General features: G+C 40.5%; 1 protein-coding gene across 6 annotated transcripts in view; it reads left to right on the top strand.

The window, feature by feature from the left end:
• ZNF521 (zinc finger protein 521) overlaps positions 1-13,011 on the top strand; it is a 338,210-nt gene that overhangs the window by 139,950 nt on the left and 185,249 nt on the right. The gene's annotated exons all lie outside the window — the stretch shown is intronic.

Here is a 13,011-nt window from a genome sequence, read left to right on the forward strand (position 1 = left end):
ACACTCCAGCTGTTATGGAACTACATAACCCAGCATGCACTGCTACAGTTTTGCTATTAGGGCATGCTAAAACTGTGGCAGGGCATGCTGGGATATATAGTTCCACAACAGCTGGAGTGTCAAGGTTTGCCAACACTGTTCTAGGTCATATATACTTGTACTAATTATTTGTCGCACTCATGGTAACATTATTATCCTTAAATCTGCAATGTATAAGAGGAAGGTTACCTATAACAAACTGCCCACAAATACTTCACCTAATATATGTTTATTTTTTACATGACTTTTGTTATTTATATCAAGGTTTAACTTCCATTGTATGTTCTAAATGATGTTACCTTTTATATATGAGATGTAGCCAGAAGTATGTGTATAATGTTTACATTCTATTACCAGGAGCAGTTTTGGTTCTGAATGTAAAATACAATATACTGTAGGACTGCAATTTTTTAGTAAGTGCACCTTTCCTGAAATTGGGGAAGGTGAAAACATTCTAGCTAAAGATGGATTTTTTGTAGGTTTAGAATATATGCACTGTATTCTTTAATTTGATTGGTGCTTAAGTATTCTCTATCATATGCTTTGAAGGAGTTAGTAAAGGGAAATATGACACCCTATTTTTTGTTAAGTGCCTAGTAATCAGCCCTAAGTCCTAAAGTATTACAAAATTAAGCATTCCCCTGGTACTTTTATATCGGCTAAATTATTTGATCCCTGCTGACTTTTCATTCCTCTCCACTTCTGGGTGATCGTGGAGGAGAGGTCCAGAGGGCAAATGCAGGGAGTGTGACTAACGACTTCACTGTACTTTGACTTGTAATATTGTGCAGCTGGGATGGACTATGAGGTCACATTTAAATTCAATGCAAATTGCGACATTAAGCCCAGTCCCAGCACTCTTCATTAGGGAAGAGGCAGGATGCAGGAGGGTGGCCTGCTCTTACAGGAGTCCGGGAAAGTTGGTAGTTTACTGGATATTCCTGGAGATTAGCTTTAGTGGCTATGAATAGAGAACTGCTGTGTACATCATCCCATAAAATTATAAACCATTAGTGTGGTGGTCTTATTGTAACACTGAGAGGTGGAAATGTTATAATGCAATCTTGTAATATTAGATGTTTGCAATACATTTACCATGTGAAAAGTGATATATTCTTTGAATTACATCCTCTAATTGTTCCTCTTTGCGTCATCCTCCAAATAATTGTTTTTGAAGTCTTCTGATCACTGTGGTAATACTAATGAGAAATGGCTTTTGGTTTAAGTTCAAGCCATACAGAGAACATCCTGTAGTCATAGTAATCTGGTTTTAGAAATTGCCTCATAAAGGATTGATATTTATACATGTAACAATGGCAGAAACCAGGCTGCTGTACTAACCAGTGGTATCTACACCCTAAGAGGTACCTCAGATTCAATGTATATGGTACTCTGTTAAATATTACTTAACATTGCATTTACTAGTACAGGTTGAGTCTCCCATATCCAAATATTCCAAAATACGGAATATTTTCAGCATGACTGAGATAATGAAACCTTTGATTTTTGATGGTTTAATGTACATAAACTTTGTCTAAGGCACAAATTATTAAAAAGATTGTATAAAATAACCTTCAGGCTGTGTGTATAAGGTGTATATGAAACATAAATGAATTTCATGTATGTACACAAACTTTTTTTGATGCACAAAATTCTAAAAAATATTGTCTAAAATGACTTGCAGGCTGTGTGTATAAGGTGTGTATATAACACATAAATGCATTCTGCGTGTATATTTGGGTCCCATTTCCAAGACATTTCATTATAATATGCAATTATTCCAAAATACGAAATATTCCGATATCCAAAATACCCCTGGTCCCAAGCATTTTGGATATGGGAGACTCAACCTGTAAATGCATTCAAGTAAGGTACACAGAGCGCTCACCTATATGGTGTGTGAGTGACATGTCTCAGTTTATATTATAATGAATGTAAATTAATATAGAATGCCTCACAGATATATAAAATCAAATGAATGTATTAAATAATAGGAGACGCATTGCTCCAATAGATAGAAATGTATATATAATGCAGCATTGGACTGTGGCCGGAGTATGGCCCAGGAGGTTTGTAGGCTCCTTTAGAGTTCCTCTAGCCGTAGTTGTCCTATGTTTCCCTTGGCCACAAAAAAGAGAACTCTAGGAACCCCTTGGTGATATCTTAGTCCTGGTGTGTCTGAGGAACACCTCTATATCTTGATGCAGGTGGTTAGGGTGGTGAGTGAGCCCCTTTAGAAGGCTACTTTACCATATAGTACTTTATACCTATGTTACCCTTCTAGCACTTGGTGCAACCACCCTCCTATTGGATATGGGGTCGTGAGAGGATCTGTGTATCCAGTTCCTTTCCGTATGCTGAGATGGCGTATGTTACGCCCGCATAATGTGTACATAAATATGCAGTGACAGTATCAAACAATGTCATAGGTGTCTGCAGTCACAGCGTCCCTTGCTGAGACTTACCATGAGTCTTGTCGGGAGAGAGAGAGCTCCTGAACATGACTGGTGGAGGAGAGGGTGCCGGGATGCTGATGGTACCATCTGGATCTCTGGAGCTTGTGAAGTCTCAATACTGCAGCCGCCTGACAGACCTTGCTTGGTGGAACGGGACAAGCCGCACTTCTTGGTCCGTCAAAGTCTTGGTCAAAGTCAGTGTGTAGTCATGTGCCAAATGTGTTTCTGCCAAACATGGCCTTCATCAAGACCTTTTGGATCCCTCTCCCAAAAAAACTTGTGAAGAGTATCCCATAGGCAACTATAGGCTGACGCCACCTGGAAATGGCGTTAGCAGCTGGGACCAAGCTCCGGAGCTTGGTAAATCCGACTGCACAGAATAGAATCCTTTGGGGGCTGTTGCTGCTTTCAGACATGGTGGGACCACAGCAGCAGGGGCGTCCTTATAATGGGTGAAAGATGGGCCCACACCGCACACCCTGCACCCTTAGTTAATTATATTTACCTTTTCGCAGATTCCGGTGTGCTGCTCCGCAGCGCCGTAATGGCGCTGCAGAGCAGCAAAAAATCACTGAGAAAATGGCATCGGACATTTTCCCAGAGACCCACGCACACGCAGTAGATTCTGGCATGAAGGCAGAATCTACGGTGCTCCGTGCACTGACATAGGGTAGGGGGCCAGTGAACAGCCTCCGTTTGGGCCCCCTCTCTTAAAATGACCCTGCACAGCAGACGTCTAAGGAAACTGCTGTGGCCCCTCCATGTTACATCTATGGGATACTTAATATATACGGGTGTCTCCATCCCCCGAAAATGGGTGTTTTGCTGGGATTATACCACAAATACACTTTAATAAATAGACTCCCAAAAATGATGGTGCCTGTAAACTTTATATTGACCAGTCATATTACACGTGTTTAAAGTCCATTTTTAGGGGTGGCGGAGTGGGCAAAATGGTAAACAGTGTTTGAGTGTATGTTTTTAAGAGGTGTAAAACCATTTTTAAGAAGCGCTAAAGAATGGCTTATTTGTGCTTGAAGACCCAGAATGAAATCGTTTAATTCAATAATAAATCTAATAAATTTGAAAATAAATTCTGTGAATGAACTAATGCAGTGTAAACTTTAAGTGTCTTATCTTACTCAGTTTGGGGATGAGAACAATAGAATATATATATATATATATATATATATATATATATATATATATATATATAGATGGATATACATATATATGTGTGTGTGTGTATATATATATATATATATATATATATATATATATAGTGTGTGTGTATATGTATATATATATATATATATATATATATATATATATGTATGTATATATTATAAACATTTGTTTATGACTGGTTTTGCTGTTAAACTATTATCTTGTTTCACATGGATATTAAATAATTAACAAACAGAGAGTGTACATCAATAAATGTGTGAATTATTAATATTCATATTTATGGAGACATTGGATGCTGGGAGTTTAGAACTGTAAAAGCTCCTATTAGGTAGTGGTAGTCAGTTAAGTCCTTGGTTGCTGCTGTCAGGCTGTGCTAGTCAGACAGGTCCTTGGTTGCTGCTGTCAGGCTGTGCTAGTCAGACAGGTCCTTGGTTGCTGCTGTCAGGCTGTGGTAGTCCGTCAGATCCTTGGTTGCTGCTGTCAGGCGTTGGTAGTCAGTCAGGTCCTTAGATTCTGCTCTCAGGTAGTAGTAGTCAATTAGTTCCTGGGATGCTGTTTTCAGGCTGTAGCACATTTGTGTACCCTTGGACTACCCCCCTCCGGAAGGAAGCAGTCAGGTCATGATGCGGGGGCAGTACAGGTAAAGGGGGAGGGTACGTGATTGTGTCATCTTGGCCGTGATTACAGGCGTTGTCAAGTGGGGGTTAAGGCTATGTTGGTGTGATTTAGTGCAAACCATCTCTTTGGCTGCCCGAACAACAGGTGGTCTCTGGGAGACTTGCCCACTCTTCCAGATGTCCGGGAGAGCCATCTGAGATTCTGGAGTCTCCCAGATGTTCTAAGACAGTAGGCAAGTATGGGCAGTAGTAGTCCATCAGGCCTAGTTACATGACAGGATGAAACCGTAACGTAACCTCAACATATTAGTACGTGCTTGTTATGTTATTTTGAGTATAGAAAACTTATTAGCCTACATCTAAATAAAAGAACACTCTCATCATTATCCATGAGAATTCAGTAGACTAGAAACCAGCATAATAATTTGGGGCCTGATTCAGAGCCGGTCGCTATTTGCGCTCTCTCGTCCAGAAAATAGGTGTGGCTATTCAAATGAACCGTTCGCTGTTTGCGGTCTGTTCACGCCTCTAGGTCTGAACGAGCGAACAAAACTTGCGGTCGTTTTTTGGGAAACTACGCCCCCTGGCCGCTCGCATCCTACGTCATGTCCGCTATTTATTGGATTAATCGAGTACATCGAACAGGGTATGAGCTGCTCGCTATTCTTGTGGTTGGTTTTTGCTACCACAATTTTGCGAGCAGTTCTGGCTAAAAAAACCCCAGTGACGTGGTCAATGACGCTGCTGTTTTAATTATGCACACCCATAAAACGCCCGTTTTGACCTTTAAGCACGCCTGCGTTCTGATCTCCACTCCCCGTTTTCAAGCACCTTCCCCTGTTACCACCCACATACGCCTCATCCTGTCACTCAAATTATCAGGCATTCGCTATTTTGCGAGCACATGAATTTCGGCCGCACTGACTGGTTCGCACATGCGTATAACGATCCGTACGCATGCGCAGTTGGGCAAACATCGCTCGGAGCGAACGAGCGGCCGCTTACGAGCGGCTCTGAATCAGGCCCTTGGTTATGAATTTTTAAAGATGTGCTCAGACCCCCATGTTTTGGTTTTAGTTTCTAAATCATGGTCTTGTTTTGGTTTTGTCAAAACCACCCTCAAGTGTTTTGGTTTGTTTTTAGATTTGGTTTTCTTTATTTTAGAAAAATAGATAAAATCATGTAACTTAGACCTGTTCCTATAGTATTATTAACCTCAATAACATTCATTTCCAATCAATTTTGACCAACTTATAGCACCTGAAATGCATACAAAACACTCTAAATCCGGTTTTTAGATCAGAGGTCCAAACTTGGAACCCCAAAGTGATCCGAGCCAGGACTCTAAAGTTCAGGTGTGTCAGTTTTCAGCAGAAACGAACCACTCACCTCTATGAATTACTTTTATGATGTCACTAGCTGAAGTACCCAGCGTTGCCCTGGCTTAAATCTTCAAGTTACAAAGTTTTATTATGTGATGTCATCCAAATCCATCCAGTGGAAGACCCAGAACAAGCTCCCTGGGTCAAAGTTCTGCCCAGCACACTCCACCGTTATGTCTGACCGGGAGCCCAACCATTACATTAGGCATCCCAGACTAATTGCCACCCCTCACTGAAGTTTTCATCCAAATCCATCCAGTGCCCAGAATAGGCTACCCGGGTCAAAGTTCTACCCAGCGTACACCAACGGGAGGACCGACCGGAACCTCAACTCGATAGTGTGTCTTCTGGGGTCCAATGTTACCACTCTGTGACATTTTTTGTCCAAATCCATCCAGTGAAAGGCTCAGAACAGGATCCCTGGGTCAAAGTTCTGCCCAGCGTACACCAACGGGAGGTCCATCCGGAACCCTAATCCACCTGAAACCTGGCCAGGGTCCAACTATACTACCTCGTATTGGTTTCATCAAGATTTCTCACTCTGTCTGTGGTCTAATAGCTTTCTTTTTTATACTAAATAACTATGTTAGATTTGGCAGCTTTACCTTGAGAGCTGTGGAAGATATTCGCCAACAGACAAACGTTTTACTCTAATAGAGTAGATTAGCGTGTAGTAAATTATTAGACCAATTTTAAGGCAAATTATTACAGGTTGAGTCTCCCATATCTGAATATTTAGAAATACATAATACTCCGAAATACGGAATTTTTTTAGCATGACTGAGATAGTAAAACCTTTGCTTTCTGATGGTTCACTGTACATAAACTTTGCTTAAGGCACAAAATTATTAAAAATATTGTATAAAATTACCTTCTGGCTACGTGTATAAGTTGTATATGAAATAGGGATGTGCTGGCTCGGATATTTTCGAATTTTCCCGCTGAGTTCGGATTTTTCCCTCCAAAAATCCGGTCTTAGAAAGAGGCAAAACGTCATCTTTCATGGACAAACGTCATCATTCCTGGACAAAAGTCCATGAAAGATGATGTTTGTCCATGAAAGATGACGTTTTGCCTCTTTCTGAGACCCGATTTGTGGAGGAAAAAATCTGAACTTGGCGGGAAAATTTTAACCTACCCGAGCCTGCACATCCCTAATATGAAACATAAATGAATTTCATATATGTACACAAACTATGTTTAATGCACAAACTTATTTAAAATATTGTATAAAGGTACCTGCAGGCTGTGTGTATAAGGTGTATATAAAACAAAAATGCATGATGTTTATAGATTTGAGTCTCTTTCCCAAGATATCTCATTATGGTATGCAATTATTCCAAAATATGGAATATTCCGATATCCAAAATACCCCTGGTCCCAAGCATTTTGGATATGGGAGACTCAACCTGTACAAACCTCACAATTTTTGTTCAAGTGGGAATCAGGATAAATGTGCACGATTATGGATGTGTGCACACAAGAAAGATGCGTGGTCCCTCATCACAGGTCCCTTTCACTTCCGCTAAAACCACCTTTTAAATGCCATTTGTACAATGGCGGACGGACGTAGCTCCCATTCACTGTTGCTCTGCTATACAGTGCAACTGTATATGGGATATTCCTTCCAACCCAAATGGAATGGTCCCATCTAAATCTGTGCAGTACAGCGTAGATAGCTTATCTTCACACAAAATGGCTGCCTCCACTGTGTATGTGGAAAATTAGTTTTTCTGCAGAATATAATTTTACTTAAGTGATAGTTTGAGCAGGGAAGTCTCTGTAAAGAGTGTGATAAACTAGAAATATTAAATTATTAGTACAAAAGGTTAGAGGAATCTCCCTAAAAAAGGAACTTAAGGCATTCAAGTCTATACAGATACTATTATTTTACATGAGATGAAACACTGAAATTACGTATATTTTTTTATAGAATAAAAAATATTTATTTAACGGGACTTTTTGTAGTCCTTTTTATCACATTTCAAGTTACATACAGAATTCACAGTTCACTGAGCTTTTTTTCTTTTTAAATTAATTGAAGGTTGGCCAAATATGTTTTAAAAATGCTGAAACATAAAATATTACAATTACTACTTTTATCCATTTTGTGCGGTCCCTGAAGGAAACTTCAAGGAAATGAGATGTCGGTTCCCTTATGATATTCAGTGGTGACATTTAAAAAAAGTCATATTGCCAGAGAGTAATTTGAACAGTTGGCCATTCATGCCAGATTTATGAAGTGAAATTAATTTACCCCTTGTATTGTACTAAACAGTCTATGATCAATGATCAGACATACCGCAGTGCTTACGGTTTTTGCAAGTGTATGAATATTATGCCTAAATCTGCTCCTTTGTCTGTACATAACATTTCTCAACATCCAGCATAATAACAATTATCCGGTGAGCCAACGGTGTTTGGTTTAACAGTAGCGGACAATGGGAGGGGGGCAGTGGAGTTACTAGTCGTATTCTATTGTCTTTTTCTGCAATGGTATGGATCTGCTGCAAAAGGGATACGTTACATACATATAAATTAGTGAAAGTTTTTTTTTTTTAAGTCGCTAAAGGTAAAAATCTATATTGGGAAGAGTATTTTGTTTATAGAAATTGCTTCTCTCAGAGAAACACATGCAATTTAATTTCCAAATGCTATCTCCCTATAACTGTTTGCCTACAAAACAGCAGACACTCTGTGTTAGGCATGCTTGGGGATAGTAATTACTTGGTGTTTTTTACTAATTCAATGAAGTGGTTTCTTGCTAATAAGCTAACAAGTGTGTTTTATCATTACGAAAACTCCTAAGGTTTCTAGGCTCTTTATTAAAGGCATTTTTTTCAAGACTAATTTTATATATACTGTGCTAATTAACCATTGAATATATTAGTTTTCTAATACATACACAGTCTGTTGCATTACTGTTTGAAAATAGACTAACATTTAATTGATTGATGTCCAGATTTCCAGTCTAGTTTTGGGTATATGGCTCTCATGTGTCTTAGTTTTATGAGGTTATTTTCCCAGAATAAACACTAGGTAAGAAGGATTAGTATTACTTTTTTTTTGCATTTGGCACAACATAGGAATGAAATGGTTGTTAAGTTCATGCCACATACAGTAGGTGTTCCAGTGTATACTGTATGTGTATGTATAGAAAAAAAATGCTTCTATAACATGGGAACCACAGTGCAAAAATATCCGTATAGCAATCTTTTTCCGTTGCGATAGATTCTAATTCGGCGTGCCCATGCAAAAGGCACAGACACAAGGCCACACCTGGTGTATGATGTTTTGGGGTCATGACCGCTTCTCTCACCCCTGTACTTGTCAAGCTGGCTGCATTCCCAGTACTAGGGAGCTGCTGGCTCCCAGCACAGTGTCACCACTGTTCGGTGACTCCATTGGAGTGGGTGACACCAAAATAGCAGAGCAGCTCTACTATTATGGGGTCACCCCCTCGGATGGTGTCACCTGGTGCGGTCTGCCCCCCCTAGTGATGCCACTGAATAGGAATACTTAGTGGGATCCTACAAACTATTGTTTCTAATTACTGCATATTGCGGTGTGTGCTCATTTATCATATTTCTTTTACCGAGACTTTGGACCCACTTGCCTATTGCAAATACACAGCCATCGGGTCATGCATGTACATGTATTGCCTGATGGGGAGGGATCCAAGGATCCCTTTCCTGTGAATAGATGGCATTAGATGTTCGTATCAAACTGGTGAAGACCACAGTCCCCTTTGAGAAGTATGGGGACTGCAGTACTTAATTGAACGTAGGAGACATCTCGGATATCTCCTACTTTCATTCTTTTTTAAATTGCCCTGACACTAAAGATTTTCTGCATGATTTTGGCTTAATAAATAGGCCTTCAATGTTGCTACCCATTGTATTTTTAACACAGGTGGATACTATGCAATTGCATGAAAGATAATACCCATTCTGTTCAATGTGTCCATAACCATTCTATTATATTTGCATCTGTGTGCATTACCATTTCTGTGTGTTCATAGGGTATACGTTTAAGATGCCGTTCAAAGCATGTCAGCACACTTGAAAATTACCCATTTTCTTCTAAGAGCAATATCATGTACATTATACCAACTAGGGATTAACTGGAGCTGTTTAAGAAGCATGTGGTATTTGTCCCATATATGCCAATGGCCCTTCGTTTTAATGTAGCTGTGCACTAAGTGTAAAAATGTTCTTGAAATTAATAGGTCATTGAAATTCATGGCATATTGCCATGAATATCATTAATTGACTTTTCTTCTTCCCACATCATAAGAGACACAATAAATTTCTATTGACGTGTGACCAAAGCAGGGAGTCCTTAGGGAAAGCGGTATATTTTGTCAACATTCATAATGTCGACATGCGTGACAACGTCGATAGTTATCATGATGACACTAATGAAATGTCAACATGAAGGTGACGTCCTGATGTCTTCGGGCAGTAAGTATAAGACTAACCCTCCCCTCTTGTAGCCTAACTCTAGCCCTCTGCTGCCGGTCCGTGCAGAATGTCCGCATTTTACATGTTGACATTGTGAACGTGTCGACAGTCTGCAAGTGCCGACATGTTTAGTGTTGACATTTCAACAATTTCAACATTGTGGTGTCGACATTATAAATGATGACGTTGTACATGTCAATATTATGACTACTTCCCATGCCTAGGATTTCCTTTATACATGGTGGCTAGCATGGGATTGGTGGAAGTGGTTTCAGTCATTCTGAGACGGGGCTCCAAGCAGAGCACTAATGCCTATTGTGGATTGTTTATTTCCCTTCCATTACAAGAAAATTATTTTCCTGTGGATTTCAAGAAGTTTGTTCCATGGAAGACAAAAAGAATTCTGTTGCGTTATGAACAATGTTCTTATGCAGCCCCCATAGAGGCTCCAGCCTTATGCTGACCATCTGGCCTGTTTTTTAGGACAAAGGGACGCCATACTGCAGGTTTCCCTATTAAACTGAATTTTTTGCAAAATACTTCTTAGGACTTTTCTGATATTAAGCCATTAGAATGCTATTTTTTTAAGTGGTAAATCATACCTCCCAATTTAGGTGGAATATTCCCAATTTCAGGGCTCTGTTCCTGCTTTCCAGTCGGGTCAACTTTGTTCCACTAGGGCCAGATGTTATGTCCGATTTGCTGCTGCAACTGTTGCAACAGGTAATTCCCAGTGAAGTGGGCAGGATTGGGAAGGGATTACATTATTTGTGCAAAATCTTCTCATTATAGCTCTGACCATGCTGTGTGATGCTGCCAATCACTGCATTTTGCAAATGACAAGAATCACATAGCCTCGTCCTCACATTGGCACCCTGGACCACCACTGCAGTAGGTCAATATGCTGTAAATGCAGTTTACATCAGACATACAGATAGTATAGGTTCCATCAGTGGCGTAAATTCATCCCAGAAGCCCGGAGGCAAGTTATAATTTGGTGCCCCCCCCCATCACAGCCGCTGACACTGCAATGTAGCAATTGGCATGTAGACAGGCTATAGATAGACGAAGGCAGCAGCTGATGGTCTGACACGGAGCTCTCCACTAGTGTATGGTGGCTTCTCAGGTGCCGGGAAGGGGTGCCATGTATTGGGAGGCCGTGACGGTACACTCCGGGTACATAGTTACAGCCCTAAGTGGGGTGAATATATTGTGGATAATGGAGGAGGTGCCCCTTCAGTGCTGGAGCCCGGCGGCAGGCGTCTCCATTGTCTCCCATAGTTCTGTCCCTGGGTTCCATCACATACTTGCCTCCCCTCCTGGAATGTTTAGGAGACTCATGAACTTTAGGGAGTTTCCCCTGACTCCTGGAAGAGTAGACCAATCTCCCGGGTTTGTAGGCTTTATTACGAGATTCTTGGCATATTGCATCGCCATGGCCTCATTCTCACTGCTTGATTTACAGCACTGCACAGGGGGGGAGGCATAAAAAATAGTCAAGTACTGTTTGTTTAAAATTAGTATATGCAGTATGTTTTTTATAAAGAAAGAGTCAGTTTGCATTCTTTAATGCAGCAAATAACGTCTTTATATATTTCTGCAGTATCTTAGGGTGCTACACGTATCAATCTGGAGATCCAGAGCACTTTGCTGTTGAAAAAGTGAATTGATACACACTCTGAAAGAAACCACTCTAATACTAAGCATGACCAATATGGCTGATCAGCCCAACAATATGCTCCTGATGTAGAGTATTGATGTAGCACAAATGAGGATCCAATACATTTCCGCTGTCCGTGTGACCTTTCTCAAGGATATGTCTTTTATGATCAGCAGTAATAAATTGATTAGGTCTACTTTTATACCTGTGTTGTGTTCTGTTACACAATGGAGCATATGAGTTAACCCCATATGAACAACCAGAGACTCACAGTATATGTATGTATTTTGAGTACATCTGCACACCACATCCAATACCCTATTGATTTGCATAAACTGTAGTACTGTGAACTAAACCCCCTTTTTTTTCAAGAGCATAATACAACTCAAATACTTTTTAACTTGAGTAGACAAGCAGATGATGAAAACACATCCTGCAACCAAGACAATTGGGTATTTGGTCAATATTAAAACTACTGGACAATATGCTGGATTGTGATATTTAACAGCTGCCTGCTTTGTATATATGATCACTTATTGTAGATCAGTACTACTCACTTGGAATTTGCCAAGAGCTACCATTAGGCACCAATGAGTAAAGGAGGGATCCACATTTTGAAATTAAACTTATTTGGAAACCAGAGCTGTACCGAAAAACCATCACAGAGGTGCAGTTACACAAGAATGGCCATCAGGGGGTGCTATGCCACCACCTGAGCTTTTCTGGTGTCATGTGCAAGATCTGTGTTCGTCATCACTATATCCGTCATGACCATTATGTGGGAAAAGACTGCACATTCCACTGGGAAATGCATACTACTCCCTGTCACTTTAACTGTCCATTATTCTGTAAGATGGATACTCACTGTGATTGGCCCACAGGATATCAGAATAGATTAATGCTGGACTTTACATATGCAGCATGTCTTTTCCCCATACCTCTCCCCCCCCCCCCCCCCCCCCTCATCATCTACTTACACCAAACATGACGGGCAGCTTCATCACTTTGCCCACTCCTCACGTAATGGCACACAGACAATACAGGTCCTGGGTGAAGTGATGTTGCTGGCTATTGGGTGCCTGGGCAGCTAATTTAGCCCCAGTGTAAAGGTAATGTTTTCATTGGACTGAGGGTGGAGGTCATGGACAATTTGCCAATTATGAAAGCATGGCGCTGCAGGTGAGCTAGTGGGCCAGGGTCGACCTA

Source organism: Taudactylus pleione, unplaced genomic scaffold, assembly GCF_031769625.1.
Source record: "Taudactylus pleione unplaced genomic scaffold, aTauple2 ptg000093l, whole genome shotgun sequence".
Lineage (NCBI taxonomy): Eukaryota > Metazoa > Chordata > Amphibia > Anura > Myobatrachidae > Taudactylus > Taudactylus pleione.